Source organism: Ammospiza nelsoni, chromosome Z (genome assembly GCF_027579445.1).
Source record: "Ammospiza nelsoni isolate bAmmNel1 chromosome Z, bAmmNel1.pri, whole genome shotgun sequence".
NCBI classification, from domain to species: Eukaryota; Metazoa; Chordata; class Aves; order Passeriformes; family Passerellidae; genus Ammospiza; species Ammospiza nelsoni.
This window is the reverse complement of record NC_080669.1, coordinates 16,077,426-16,093,262: the sequence shown is the minus strand read 5'-3', so window position 1 is coordinate 16,093,262 and position 15,837 is coordinate 16,077,426. Positions and strand designations below refer to the sequence as shown.

General features: G+C 36.3%; 1 protein-coding gene across 2 annotated transcripts in view; it reads left to right on the top strand.

The window, feature by feature from the left end:
* KCNN2 (potassium calcium-activated channel subfamily N member 2) overlaps positions 1 to 15,837 on the top strand; it is a 69,601-nt gene that overhangs the window by 4,712 nt on the left and 49,052 nt on the right. The gene's annotated exons all lie outside the window — the stretch shown is intronic.

The following is a 15,837-nucleotide window of genomic DNA, read 5'->3' as shown; positions in this document are numbered from 1 at the left end:
GCGGCTGCCCCGGGGCGCGCACCAACCTCTCCAGAGGGGTGCGAACGCTGTGCTTAGGCAAGGCTAACCGCGGGCATGCTGAGCAGGCTTTGTGAAATGCTGGAACTGTTTAAGCATCTCCCACAAATACGTTTTCAGGTATGGCGCTGTACTAGCCAGACTCCAGGAGTAAAAATGTGAGCTGTTATGAATTTTAAAAAATGTGAATTAGTGTTAAAAATACAATCAAAGTCAGTTGAAAACAGTTGGGTTCAATTGTTAATTCGTAGCTTAATTTGGCATTTCCCGAAGAGAGGATAAAAATTGTGAGCAAGATTGCTTCACATCCTTCCCCCTTCTAGAAAAAGTCCTAATGAGTAACAGAGTTGGAGTTGAGGCTAGTGATAACCCCAAAATGTGTGTTCACTTTTTGCTCCATTTTTTGTTGTGCCTATAATGCTGTTAAAAACATTACACTTGGGAGATAATGAAATATGCATTGCTCCCTCTCCAGGCCTGTGTGGTTGTTGATTCAGTTCTTCAGAACAAGTGCTTTGTGTTTGAAAGATCAACAGGAAAAATGTAATTCATCATTACCCCAGCCTGGAACAGGTATTTCTCTGACTGTTACTCCAGTTGAGAGTTTGAAGAGGTGAAAGAGGGAAGAGCTAAAAAGACAACATTACCCAATTATCATAATATTTTTTGATGTATTAATTATCCACTTCATGCATAAACAGTTTGTTACTTAATACTATTTTACATAATTAAAGCAGAGGCAGTATGTAACATAATTAAAATTGCATTCTTTAGAACTTACTGTTCCATTCCACATTTCTCTAGTGGAATTCAATTCATAAATAAAATGGAATTTAAGAAAGTTTTGAGTGGCAGTTTACAAGGTAAATCTGTGGTTTTTTAAATTTTATTTTAAAATGGACCTTTCTGCCTATCTCTAGTATGGCTAGAGATAGAAATGCTTTTTAACTATGTACCTCTGAACTAGTACTGACACTTTCTTGTATTACGAAGAGCAAAAGGATTAAATCAAAAGTCTGTGAGACTGCCATTCGGAGGTCTTTAATGTCTTTTGTTGGGCATTCCACCACAGCTGAGTATCTGTTGAGAGATAGTGTTCAGTGGAAAAATATATCCACTGGAACACTTCTTTAATGCTGGACTGCTTAGTGTACCCTTTCTGTAAATAAACATACTGCCTGTCCTGAATAATAGTAACCTGAGTATTGCTAACCTGTGCTGTCTCAGACAGCATCTGGGCTTCTTTTTCTTTTCCCTGATACAGATGCTGCCACTCATGCAAAAACATGAAAGTTGTTGGTATTTGTTAAAGCTAATAGAAGTCTTGTGTGTATGTGTGTGTGTATCTGAAGTTTCTAACCACATTTGAAATGTATTGCTAGTTCATACTTTGATAGAACACCCGTGGAAAGGCTTGCAAACTCCAAGGTTAAGGTTAAGTTATTGCTTGCGTAGCCGAGCGTCACAGAGCTGCAGGGAGAAAGCAATGTCAATTCCAATGGTTCTGAAGTGGTGGGATAATAACGTGCTACTGATAGATTTGAAGTGAAACATTTTCAGTTGTCATTACCTTTCTATGAAATTACCACAGCTGAGAGCCCAAATGTCTTCCTGAAGAATCAAGAATCTTCTTTTCCCTGTGCCTGAAAACTTGAAAAAATGGAACAAGCAGTATCAGGTAACAGAAAAGAATGGTAATAACAACATAATACCTATTAATTATGCAAATACATCCCATAATGCATGATGATAATAAGCACAGTTTATGGGAGTTTCATTATTTTACTGGCATCAGTGGAAAGTTTTACGGTAAAAATTATGCATTTGTGAACAGTTAAATCCCTTACAGTTTCTTGTCATAAGAAGTAATGTTCTTCTACAGACAAACTTATTTATTTTTAGTTAACTGTTATTTATTTGTTTCTATCCATGTCATTGTTTCGCCTTCACTGGAGTGGTACATCTGTATTTCATTGTCTTGCTGGCAATCTTTTGACTTTGTGTGGAGTTCAACTTGTCTTTGCTTCGGTGTATTGAAGTATCAGAGATTGCTCACACAGACTAAATCTTCAGCTTAAGAAAAGAATGAGTTAGACCAAGAGCACAGAGAGCAAGTCTAATGAAAAACTGCTGCAAATCAAAAAATAAACTTAGAGTGTTACTTAGCCTGATCTGAGGTCTCTTAAGAATTAGTGATTTCTTTTTCTAATTATTCCAGTAGATTTTGAGTCAAGCAACAACAAAGTCATTGTGACGAAGTTGATCAAGGATACGATAACTTCATGTGCAGATTCAAAAATTCCCTCTTACCAATTAAATTTAATACACATTTCACTTCTGTAATGAACAGCAGAAAATCACACAGGAATCCAAGGAATCACACAGGAATCCAGTGTCACTGTATTTGACAAATTAACAGCATATCTGTCAAGTTAACACTGTACAGTATTCTTGTGAAAACACTAAGTTTCAGTTCTGTTCAGTACATTTTTGATAGCTTTATGTGCAGATCCTGTTGATGTAGGAAACACTGCACGTGCCCGTTGTCTCGGAGAAGCAGCAGTGGAATGCGTATGGCATGGAAGGCAGGCTTGAAAATCCTTTAATGGTGATCAGCCTTGGAAGGGGCAATAAGGTTAAACATATATTATGTCTCTATTTCCAACAGGCTTCATTAAATCATAGAAGGAGGTGGTACGTGGTGGTCAGTACACTGAGTGGTTGGTCCGGCCATACTTAGAGTTATTTATTTATATCTGGTGTTGTTCCAACCAGTTTTTAGTGAGGCTGTTAGAAGTTTTTCAAGACATAACAATGCATTATGAGGTGTGAGAAGGTATGTCATTGTCACTGTTGGAGGAGAGAGAGCATTGAGAACATCTGTAACCAGGAATCAGATTGTGGATTTGTATAAATTGTGTAGCCTAGCTGAAATGAACAGATGCTCTTGTCTGCAGTGTTAGAGACATTCTGCATGCCCATCTTAATGTGAAACTGTGGTACATGTCAGATCTTTCACCTGTGAGACCTTCAGATTAGGAAATTCCATCAGGTACTTGACTACAGCTCTTTTTTGCCTGACTTTAAGTGAAAGTGTGCCAGAACTAATGAGTATACATAAATGCCTTTTTGGTTTTGGTTCTGGTTTGTGTGTGATCTACTAAATGTAGTATCTTGGGCTTTGAGTTTGATTTGAGATGTATTTGACATCTGTTTTGAGTGAAGATCAAAACAGGAATGGCTGCTGTTTAGGACTCTGGAGAATTAAAAGTTTCTTTTTCAATCAGATGTTTTCACCATTGATGATGAAAGTTGTCACCTTGCCTTAGTAGAGGACAGAATATTGCTCTGAGCCTATGAAGCTCCTTTTAAGATGTAAATTACCACTAAAAGAAGAGGCTGTAACTGATCTTGTAACTAGCATTCAGGTAAGCTGGAAATATTGATCACTGTAAAAATTTAATTAAAAATTTTATAAAGTGTTCAGGAATTTTGTGAGGAAGTTTTCACAGCTTTTTTGGAAAAGAGAAAACTTGCATATCATGATAACACACACAAATAGAATTGAATTTTTCTCATGCCTTTTTTAAAATTTAATATCATTTATTGTAATTTAAATGGCATTACATTGAAAAATATGAATGGGAAAACTTATGTTCAGTAAAAGTGATATGAGAAATTCAGATCAAATCCTTAACACATAATGAGTGCTTTAAATTGAAATGCTCTAAAGATCCAGTTAATTTAGATATTCACAGATATAGTTCCCTTAGTGTGATTATTCTTCTTAGAGAAATATTATGATATATTCTTGATTCAGTTGTGGAAATTGACCTTGTCCCACTGTTTTAATGAAAGCTATATTAAGAGATTTCTTCCTCGGTCTCTCAAATGATCAGAAGAAACTGTCATGAGAACATGCTTTACAGCTTAGAAAAAATTATTTTGTTAAGGCAGCAGTCAAATATGAACATCTTATATTTTAAACTGGTGTGTCTGAACCCAGACTTTTGCAAACAAAATTGTTCATTTAATGTCATGTGTAAATATTTTCGTATTGCAGAGTATCAGACATTTGTAACTAACTGATTCATTGACTTCTTCCCGCTTGAACAGTCCCTGCAATTGTGCCCTTCATCTATACGAGAACAATCGTTAATAAGCATAGTTTTATATTGACATTTTATAGAAGGGCATGAGTATTACATATTCCATGAAGGAGTGAGAGCATTGGGTTCTGAAGAGCAATGGCTGTATTCTAAGGTGCTTTCTTATCTTTTTCATTTTGTTACAGACAGACCGATCTTTTGGAATTAAATTTCTTTTAAGGAAATTTTAAAACTTTTCATGATGGATGAAAACACTTTTATGTGTTCCATATAAAGTAAAGCAAAAGGGCAGGCCTCAAATAACTTTATATTTTAAAGACCTGCTCTTAATCTTTTTAAGAGTAATGTGCTCTGGTTTTGTTTTTTTTTTTTTTTTCCCTACAGAAACATATTAAAACAAAACCTTGTGTCAAAGTAGCAGCTTCTGAAATTTTATCTATACTAGTACTATAGAGTTATCTTGATGTGCAGTGGAGAGGTGGGTTCTCTGTTATATGACTGACCAACAAAACTGTTTATGGAATTCTAATTGAATGCAACCACAAAGTTACTGAAGGCTGCAGGAACCATGAGGGTGAAAAACAGAGTTAAGAGGCTGTATAGTGTAATCTCTTAAATACAGGTCATCTTCAAAACCCCTGCTTGTGAAAGAGTATATTTGCAATAAAAAATAATTGAGAAGTAAATATATGTGGGCTTGTATCTACAGATTTTATTTTCACCTTTGTATAAAGACCTTTGTGACCTTTATCTGTATTCTGCAAAAAATTATGCAACTGTGTGTCTTCCATAAACAGTTATACATCAGTTCTGTGGTTTGATGAGAAGGTGTAAGATAGTCTGAAAAGAAGGAAAAACTTTTCTAGCAAGTATTTATATGGTAAAAGTATTTCATTGTAAAAGGCATTTATCTGGACAATTCCTCACTTTTTTTTTTTTGGTCACATAAAAGATGTTTTAATGAAAGGGAACACAGAGATTAAGAGTTCAAGTGCTGTGGATAAAATCTGGGGATGGCTTCATAGCTAAACTTGAAGCTTAGGCTTGCCTGTCTTGTAGTCTTATGCTCAGATCAGTCATTTGTCATGTAAATAAGACATTGTAATTGCCATCCATCTATGCCTATAATTTTCAAGAATTATATGCCTACTTTAGCAGATGTCCCAAAACCTGCAATATAAAATGAATGCAGTGTTCCACAATATGTTCTAATGAGATACTATTATTTATGAAGCATTTTATTCCTATTAAAAGTTTTATTCCATCTTTCATAGCTCTGCAAGTTCTGTAGCATTACTGCAGATCTACACAGTCATTTTGACGTGCCCTATAACTGACCTCTTATGGTAGTGTCTTTCAGTAGAGGAATGCATTATGAAGCAATGCTTCATTTTCAGCCACTTAGCAAAACAAAGATTTGTTCTAGTTGGTGAATGGTATTTCTTGTTTTGTGACAGTTGTTAATAGCTGTCAATAGCTTTTAAGAATATGGTCTCTTGCAGCCAGAGAATAAGGCACGTCTTTAATTAAAAACAAAAATGGCACAGTAACTTCGATTCAGTCTGCACCATTGCATCCACAATATAAATAAATAAACACAAAATAAAACCCATGCATAAGAAATTTGAATTCAGTCTGGGAACCTGGAGAAAGACTTAATGTCCAGGTGTGGCTTGACAGCACAAAATAATATAGCTTCTACCTCAATATATTAAAAAAAAATATTAGAAATAATGATCCTGAGCATTCACCGATAGCATCTAAGTTTAATGACATTTTCGCCAAAATTATTCTCACTGTGTTTCTGGTACAAGTACTAGTTATTGCTTTTACACCAGTTATGAGCAATTGACTTCAGAAGTGCATCTGTATTTTGGAGTATCTAAATTAGTGGGATCTTTAGAGCATTTCAGTTGAGTGCAGCCGTATTATATGTTAATGATTTGATCCTCAACACCTTTATTATCATTCAAATATTTTTTCAGGGGGATTTGAAAACTCTTGAACAGACACTGATTTATGAGTATGATGAAGTTCTCTTAACTGACTTTGCCTTGGCCATTTCTCTGCAGTAGCAATAAAATTCAGTTTTAACCATGCAGCTACTATAGCGAGATTGTAGTGGGTTCTTTTTTTGTAAATTTCTTCATAGTTTGCTACCCATGATTTTTTTCCTGGGCACTACATAAGAAGTGGACTGCTAGAGCAGAAATTCTTGTCCATTCAAATTCAAGTACAACTGAAAAGGTACCTTATGGCAGCTGCTATGGAATATGATCCTTATCTGAATGGTGTCGTGGATAAAGGGGATTCACACCAGGACCACTCCATTCTTTTGCCCGTATTCAGGATTAAGCTTTATGGTAAAAGCCCGTAATTTGCATTTTGTTGTAATTTTTGCAGTATGATAGTTTAGAATAATTTAAACTTCATGTGGTATGATAGACAAGTGCTAGGCCTGATGAATTGCCAGATAAGTTTCAGTGTAGTTTTAAGACAGTTTAATGGCACTATGTTTTGAAAAGGTATTGATATAAGACTACCCATGGCCAGTCTGGTTTTCAGATTCAGTTGTCAGAAAAGAAAGTGGTTCTCTTTATGGGGAGCTGTACACGACTAGACATTTGTCTACCTCCCAGCAACAGAATAGGATGCAATGGAGTCAGATGAGAAATTTAACAGTGTGGCTGTCTGCTGCCAGGCCATTCTTCTCCCCCACCATTTGGCACTGGAAAGGAAAAGAGGGGACAGGGTTTTTTTGGTTTTTTTGTATACAGCTTGTGTCAGCAAATCCAAAATTAATAGTCCTTGCATTTCACCAGTGGCTTTTGTATGTATGTTATGGCTGGGAACATCCTATGTCAACTGCTGGACATCAGAATTTTTGCTGCTCTAGTATGTCCCATTGAGCATAAAGGTTGTGAAAATAAAGCTTTCTGAAACATTTTGAACAGCAATTTTATTTTTAAATTGTGGATGATAAGGGGATTGGCTGAAACCAGTGCAAGCATGTTTGATGTATTTGGTTTCCAGAGATATTAAAGAAGCAAGTTTCTTTGAGAACAGAGCATCATTTACCTGAGAGCTGCTGTAAACCAGACAGATTTGATGAAGCTGTAACATTGAAATAATTTTTGGGCAGCAAAAAGAACTTTGTGTACTAAGACATAGGCTGAGACAATTCTTTTCCCTGAGGAAGCAGGTGCACTGATAATTAATAGTGACCAAGTAAAATGGTATTTTACCTATGAAGAAATGCAGATAAATACCTGTAAAGAAACTTGAGCCTATGTTTATTGAACCTAGTGTTGAAAACTGCCCTACTTAAAGATATTTTAGGTTGATCTTTGAAGCAGTTTGAAGACTTCATCTGCCATACAGTTTAGCCAGAAGCCCACTTTAGGCTTTCTAGCGGAAAAGATATTAAGTACATACCTTCTTTATTGCTGCCCTCTCAAAATTTTATTTGCCAGGATGTATTACAGAGACATTTGAATAAGACCAAATGCCTCTAAACTTGGAGTTAGTGCATAATTATGCTAATTAGGATTTTGAAATACACAAGTACTTTTAGCTCTATTCTGCTTTTCCTTCTGCACAACATACTTTCCCTTATTTTAGTAGTCACGCTTTAGGACAATACTTGGATTTTATATTTCTATATTTGTAGTTGTTTTTAACATACGCTTGAATGAAATTCTGCGTTAAACTGTATTTCCAAGATAGTAAAAACACAGAGACTTCATGATTCCTGTGGTGCTGATGTGTACTCACCCACTCTCATGTAAATAAAAATGTACTTAGTATAAAACGACCTCGGCATTCAAACTTTCTCACATACCTGAAGTATTTATGTGATAAGTAAACACTAGAGGAGGAACTGAGAAGAGAGATTCTTGTGTATATGATGTGTTGGTACTCATCATTTCCTAAAAACAATTTCCTATTTTAGAGTCACTGTTGTGCTCCTTTGGCAGAATGAATGAGTTAGCTCATCTTATTTAGCCTCAGATTTAGTGTTTCTTCCTTTAACTCCTGTCTCCCCTGCAACAATATTGCTGGTTTCTTCAGAAAATACGTCCTTTTTTAAAATTGATTCCAGTTTTCCTAGTAGTAATGAAGTTGATCATCCCTGAAGAGAGTGAGGTTTCTCTCACAGTGGCAGATGGCAGTCGTTTTGGGAGATGGTGATTTCTTCATGCAGCGATCCATAGAACAAACTATTTTAGTTCTGAATGAAGAAAAACAAATCCTAAATGAAGAATTGTAATATAATTATTTAAAGTTAATAACATACATATATTGAAATGTAGATTTCTTCCAGTGACTTTTGCATCTGCAAGAAGAATGTAGAATTAGAATTACTTTATTTCTCAGGTACTTGAAATGGAGAAAAACATATCACAAACCACTATGTTTCTTGATATATATTTTTAAATTTAGTTCTGCAAAATAGCACAGTTACTTTATACGAAAATGTGCTGTGTTCTTTATGTACAAAGTTTGGTAACTGCTGCTCCAGTGAAAAGCTAAAATCATCCCTTACTTTGATATCAATGTTTCCATCCTTGTACTATCAAGTTCACTGTAGTAGTTGAAGCAGACCTAACACACCAGATGAAATTTTTGAAGAGTTTTTTTGTATTGTTGTTAGAGATTATTTCATTAGCATGGTTGTTTTTTCAGTGTGATAATTTTTTATAAATTTGTGAAAGTAGACCTAAGCAATCCATTTACTTTGCAAATTTCCTTTTTAGATGTAACAAAACTGGCACAATTTTTGTGCACTCTTTTAGTAGGGAGAGTGTGCCGGGGTGGGCCAGCAAAAGCACAGGGCAATGCAGGTTGGCAGCTGAAGGGAGCTGAACTCAGAACAAGGTGTGGTCTGGCTAGCTTAGGCTACTGGTAGGTTTCTTAAGGGCTGGCTACATCCAAATAACCTTACTCAGGCCTTAGAGATGCTCCAGACCCTTCAGCTCTTTGGGCCTCCTCTGGACCTTCCGCAGTAGCTGCTTGTCTCTGTTGTACTGAGGAGCCTGGAACTGTACACAGCACTCAGGTGTGGTCTCCCTAGGAGTAGAGGGGCATACTCCAGGATTTAACCATTTATAACCTCCCTACCCTGCTGGCCACACTCCCCCAAATGCGCCCCAGGCCACCACGGGCCCTCCTGGCCTCAAGGGCAGTGCGAGCTCATGGCCAGCTTGTCATCCACGAAGACTCCCAGGTGCTTCTCCACAGAGCTGCTCCCCAGTAGGTCAGCTCCCAGCCTGTGCTGGTACTTGGGGTTTTTCCTCCCCAGGTGCAACACACCCTGCATTTGCCTCATGAAGTTTCCCTGGCCAACTCTTCAGCCTGTTAAGGTCTCACTGAATGGCAGCACTGCCTTCAGGTGTATCCGCCACTCTCCCAGTTTTTTCCTTTCTCTCTTATTGTTCTTGCACTTCAGTGATGTTCAGAGCTTTGATAAACCATGCTGCTTCTGTATCTGCGTGGAGGACATTATTGATTCTCAAGGCCAGGCACAACAGTTTTTGGAAATTTCTGATGCTGGATGGAAGTCTTCTTCATGTGGTAACTTAGGAGCTTATTTTTGTTGTTTTATGCAGCACAGGGGGTAGGATCTGAAACGCTGGCATAATGAAATAGCTGTTAAATTAATATTGTTAAAGTGGAGGAATACTTTTCATAGACATTGACAAGTAGAAACTCCTGTTTCTGTCAATTCAATTGAGTCACATAGTGCTTATTTTGCTGAATATCTCAAATGAATATACTCACCCTGAGTGGTGGACTTTTATTTACGGAGCTCTGATTTGTTCAAAGGTTCATAAAAATTCATGTAGCCAAATATCTCTCTGTTGATTACAGATCTGAGGAAGCTCAGCTGTGATTGTTCAAGAAAGACTCCAAACAGAATTATGCTAGGAAATTGTCTTGTGAAATATCTGTTTAATAATGAAAGTGAAAAAACTCTGCTTTTGTTTTAATTTTGTTTACAATCTATTGTTAATAGTAAGCTCATTACCTAATTACTTTGATTTTTTAATATATTTATGAGCTTTTGATGACTTCTTAGCTCAATCCATAATTATGCTTTTCTTAGGGGGTTCTCTGTATCATTGGGAAAGAATCTTGATATCTTGGAATGTTTTTTCTATTATTTTTGTAGTCCTTGGATTTAGATTCTTAATTCTGCATAGAAAGTAAGGACATTATCAGGAGTGTCTCACCTTCTTTGAGTGCCTAGAGCACATATATGTATATGGAGAGACCTATATGGAAAGAAATTATGTACGTCCCAGCAATTGCTTGTGCTATAATGGTCTTTTGGCATTGTAGGCTGTTGGGGGGAGGAGGGGGTGTTAAGCTATTGCATAGTTTGGGATGAAGAGTACAGCTGAAAATCTGTACAGTACCATTTAAGAATATTGAGGAATGCTTCTGAATATCTTTAGAGAGAAAAAGCTAAAAAGAATACTGTTAGCATGTGGATTAAACCAGAAGGGAAATATGGGTAGGTGGAATTTAACTTTGTGTGCTCATGCAGAGTTTAGCCCTATGTTATTCATTGGTTCTAAATTCTTTTCTTTCTAAAATCTCTCCCTTTTTAAAATAATGATCTGAGGGATGGATATTAAAAAAAGACACAGACAAACCTGGTTAAGAGCATTGTTTAACACACACATCATTTTTTTTTGAATGATTGTGGTTATTAGTGACCTGTCAGAGTAACCAAGATGTACTGTTCAGATGTATTTTAATGTGAAATTTTTAGTACTGCACTTCTGAAAATATAATTCACAAGGACTATAAATTCTCTGAGCCTCTTTTCCCCATCTCTTCTCAAGATGATAGCATTTAAATACAGTATTTAAGAGGGGGGCATGTTTAGCCATCAGGAATCATTAACACGAAGTTTGCTTTACATACATGCTTTAGTTATAGCAAAATATTAATAATTGTAAAAATTTTGCACAGAGATGTCAAATTTAAATGTACTACACAAATAATAATTTTTGGGCTGATACTAAGTACCAGATTTTTAAGATCTTCTGTTTAAACTGGGATGTTTATAGTTGGGAGGGGAATATGTGTGTTCATGCATGTGTACAAGTAATAGAGCTCCCTCATTTGAATGAACTAAGCATGTTTCATTTTGTAGATAACTAGACCTAGTGGATTAGTTTCTAGTGACCTACTAGAAAGTTTGTTTTTTATTCTGGATATAGAAAACATTCTGGCAAATACAAGATAGGTAGTCCTTCATGTCATTTGTGAAAAAATGTATTATTTGCCTTCTGTGCTTTGTATGTGCAGAAGGAGTTTGATGCCTCATGACTTTACATATGTATTAAACCCACTAAGATGTCTCATCCAGGGCATTGTACTTAAGATGAGGAGTACAGCAGCTTCCAGAAACTCCTGGAAGGTTCTCCAAGGTCAACAGGCATTTGGGAGATTTACAGACCATTTGATTACATGCCTTCTGATGATGTAAGAAAGTAATTTCCATCTCCTAGTTAGAGGCGACTGTGCTAAAGGCTTAAGATGGCAATCTCCCGTCATGACTTGAAAATGGCTTTAAATAATTTTTACTTAATGCGGTGCTGTGGGACAGTAACTTGGCTTTTTGGACTAGTGGGACAAAGAGTATCTTCTTTGTCTACCATAATGTTTTTATTTTTTTGATTGTGTGAATGATACTTTGTGTAATACCCACTATAGAAAAATACTGGATCAAAAATTCTGGTAAGTTATCAATCCCAGAGGCTATATTTTGCTACTGTTAATCATAGTCCTATCAGTTCTTTTGTAAGATTTAAGTGACTCCAGTATTTAACCATTTTTAATTTGGGTTCTTAAATTAAACAATTGCAACAATTTTCCTGTAAGTAAAGTTGATTTCCTTTCTCCATGGAATGCTTCCAGCTCTACAGCTGATGCTGCCTTATCACTGATTATTGCTTCCCTTTTGCTCCTGCATTATTGTATCCCCACAGTATTATAGCAGGGTAGTGATGTAGTTCTCAGGTTTCTTCTTTTGCCTGCAAAGGCATTTTTAAAACATGATTTGTTTCCTTTTTCTTTGCATTCACCAACATTTAGAAAGCTAACTTCTCTCCTTTTGCTTCTCTCCTTTAGGGAGTCTCTGATCCAATTTGTCATTATGTGCAATCTGTCTGTTTAGAATGCCTTTCTGTTTTTTTTAATCTGGTGTTATATAAATGTAACTGTGTAACTCACAAGTGTTATGTAAATATACACATACCTATCTACATAAATATCTGTCATTTTTATGTTTTTAAAGTGGAACATTGATTCTATATCTTAGATTCACATAGAACATGCTAGAAATACATTACATAATTCCAGGTGAAAATACCTTCAGAATTGTTCACATGAAGTGGAGACATAGTAAAAGTATATGAGAGTTCTATATTTGGAGAACCTTGCAGGACACTGATGAAGTACTTGCATTAGATTTTAACTCTGAATAATTACAAAAAATTTGAAAACTATGAATAAGAATAGCATATGTGACCTTGACTGGAGTTTGTCCTTCTCTGTGAAGTGCAGGACTCAAATCTACAGAAAGATTTGGTCACTCTTTTATTAAATTCTCATTTTATTGCTAGCATCATTCTCCATTCAGATGAGGAGTAGTATCTTGAAATCAATGCATGATTATTACAGCCAGATTGTCTGAAATCAGCCAAGAGTGTGCGTACATACCCTTTGAATTGTGCTGTTCAGCTGTCCTTTTCCTTCTATGTATGTTCCTCACTTTCTGGAGTGGAAATATACATAGCCAAGCACAGAGACATTCACAAATACCTCTGTATCTTCCAAATTAGAAGTGAAGCTTGCATTAAATGGATTTCATAATTGCAAGCATATAAAATGTACATGGAATCCTGTACTAGTTTCTGTGTCGTTTTATTATGTCTGACTTTAATTGTTATTCACAGCATGTGGTTGAGGCGTGTTCGTGTGCTGCAGTGTTTGATATCTGTCATAGTTTGAACCTAGGCAAAGAACTGTAACAATGTTATCTTCATAAATGCAATTTTGAAATGTCAATATTGTTATGAAATAGAAATGTTTTACTGTATCTGTGTCTTTGTGACTAGCGGTGTTTTCTGCCTTTCCTGTTTTTACCTCCTAAATCTCATTATATGACAGCTAAAGGTATTATCACTTTAAGATATATATATTAATTTTCTTGGAATAAATTGTCACAGCTAAGGTCACAGGAGGTCGATAAGGATCTTCTGTGTCCATAAGCATAACCATTCCACTGAGATCTGCAGAGAAATTTTTCTCTGTGTTTCATTTTAGGATTTCTTCTGCTGACAGGTGACACTTATCAAGTATGTGTTCCATAATGACGTCTCAATGTTTTTAAAAAATTCAGTCATAAAATAACATTATCTCCTACAAAATGGCAAAATCAGATTTTAATGCCCGTGTTTAGCTCAACATTTCTCTATTCTCACCTTTTAAATTGAATCAGTACTGAAGGTATAATTTTTCATGAATTGACTTTCTGCATATAAAATTCTTTTTGAAATCTATGAAAAGCGTACATAAAAATGGAGGAGAGAAGACCATTGCTTTTTTCAGCAGATTTTGAAACTTTGACATGTATTTGATATGTATCTTACAATTGAAATATTTAAATCAATTGTAAATTTATTCTTTTTTTTGTAAACCCACGCACCATTCGAGAGATCTGATAGTGTTCTAAATATCTAGATTTCTTCTTGACTGATGTAACACTTCTAAGATCTGACTGCGTTTGCAGGCTAATCACAGGAATCAAATGCACTGGAGCTGTACAGTACTTTGGAAATTTGTCCCTTCATACCAAATAGTGCATTTGCTAAGTGCAAACCTGCATTGTCTTGGTAAGACAGACGTACAGACAGACATAAATTGACCTTCCAGTATCAATTCACAAATCTAGTATCTGTAACTTCCAGAGTGACCACAGGTAAAAGAAATGGTATGTGCTCATGGTGCATATATTGAATTCACGTAATGTTTCTTCAGCTTAATTCAACAGTGTATGACTTTGTCTTCAATAGTATTGCAGAAGAGATAAGAACTGTCTGTAAATGTGGTGAATTCACCTTGACCAGGTGTGAGACCTGCACCCAGCTATGCTTTTGCTCTCTCTCTTCAACAGCACAAGAAGAGATAATAAGATGAAAAAGTTTGCAATTTGAAATGAAGATGAGATCCCTTGCCAGTTACTGGCACTGGCAAAAGAGGCAAAACTGAGGGGAAATAAATTCATTTGATTGATATTTAAAAGCAGAATAGGATGGCAAAAAATATGCTGTCCCACCCCCCTTTCCTCAGGTTCAACATCTCAATTCCCAAATCCTGTGTCTTCTCCTCCATGAGTGGTACAGAAGGCATGAGGAAGGACAGTGTGTCCACGACGGTTCCTCTCTGCCACACATTTTTTGTCCCACTTTTTTTGTGCAGATGTGTGGATCTCCATGGTCTGCAGCCCTTCAGGATAAATCTGCTCCAGCGTGGGACTTATGTGAGCATTAGTTCTTCTAAGGAGAATCTGCTGCAGTGTGAGCTCTCTGCAAGTGAGCGTTTCTTCAACAAATATCCAGCCTGGCCTGGAGTGGTCTTCTCCAAGGGCTTCAGGGAATTACCTTTCAGGGAAATACCTTTATCATGGTATTTTTTTCCATGGGTTTCTCTCTGTTCCTGGTGCCTGGAGCACCTACTCCCTCTTCTTCTTTTCCGACCTTAGAATTTCTAGTGTTCTTTCTCACATTTTTACTTTTACTCCTCAATGCCTGGGCCATGTTTTGCCCTTTCTTAACTGTGCTTTTACAGAGACACCACCTGCTTTACTGGTGAGTTCAGCTGTGCTCTGCAGTGAGTACATTGAAGAGCAACCCTGACCTCTTCTTGCTGACATCAGCCCTGCAGCCATCCCCAGAGCCAAAACCTTATCATCAACACCCAGTGTAATAAGATGGAGAGAAAGAAAATGAGGGATAAAAACCACATCCATAGAGATAGAAATTTATTTTGGTTTATTGTGTTCCTTACTGAGGTTAACTTCTTTATTTCTTTTTGTATCAGATCAACTACACTGAAACTAATTTGTGACTATCACTTTTCTAAGCAATTTCAATAGAGCACTTTTATGAAAGATAAACTGAAGGTATTATGAGGAGGATGTAGAGTGGTTTTTTGATCACTAAAAACACATGCAGTGAAATAAATTTTTAAACTTTTGAAAGAAGGGAGGGGGCAAACAGCAGTGCAGATGAATGGGGTTTTGGTGTGTGTATATAGAGTTTAGGATGCCAAAAATACCTTTCTTACTCTAGGGAGCACATAATGTACTTTGTCTTCTCACCCATTATTTTTGAATAATCTAATTTTAAAAATTCTACAAAAGTATTTTTTCCCTCTTACTTGTTTACTGGACAGCCTTGTTAGGATTCAAAGTATAGTTGAAGTGATGAGAAGGTCTTCTCTCTAAAATTGTATCTTCTTGGTACATATGGGTTATGTTCCTCTCTAAAAGAAGTCTATTTGCAAGGTCTTGCAAATCTCTGCTCTCACCTAGTGACAAATACTGCTTGATTAGCTATTTATTTCTTAAATCATCAGGCACATAATTTGCTGAACAGTGTGAAATATTTTAGTACCTTTGTTCCTGAGTGCC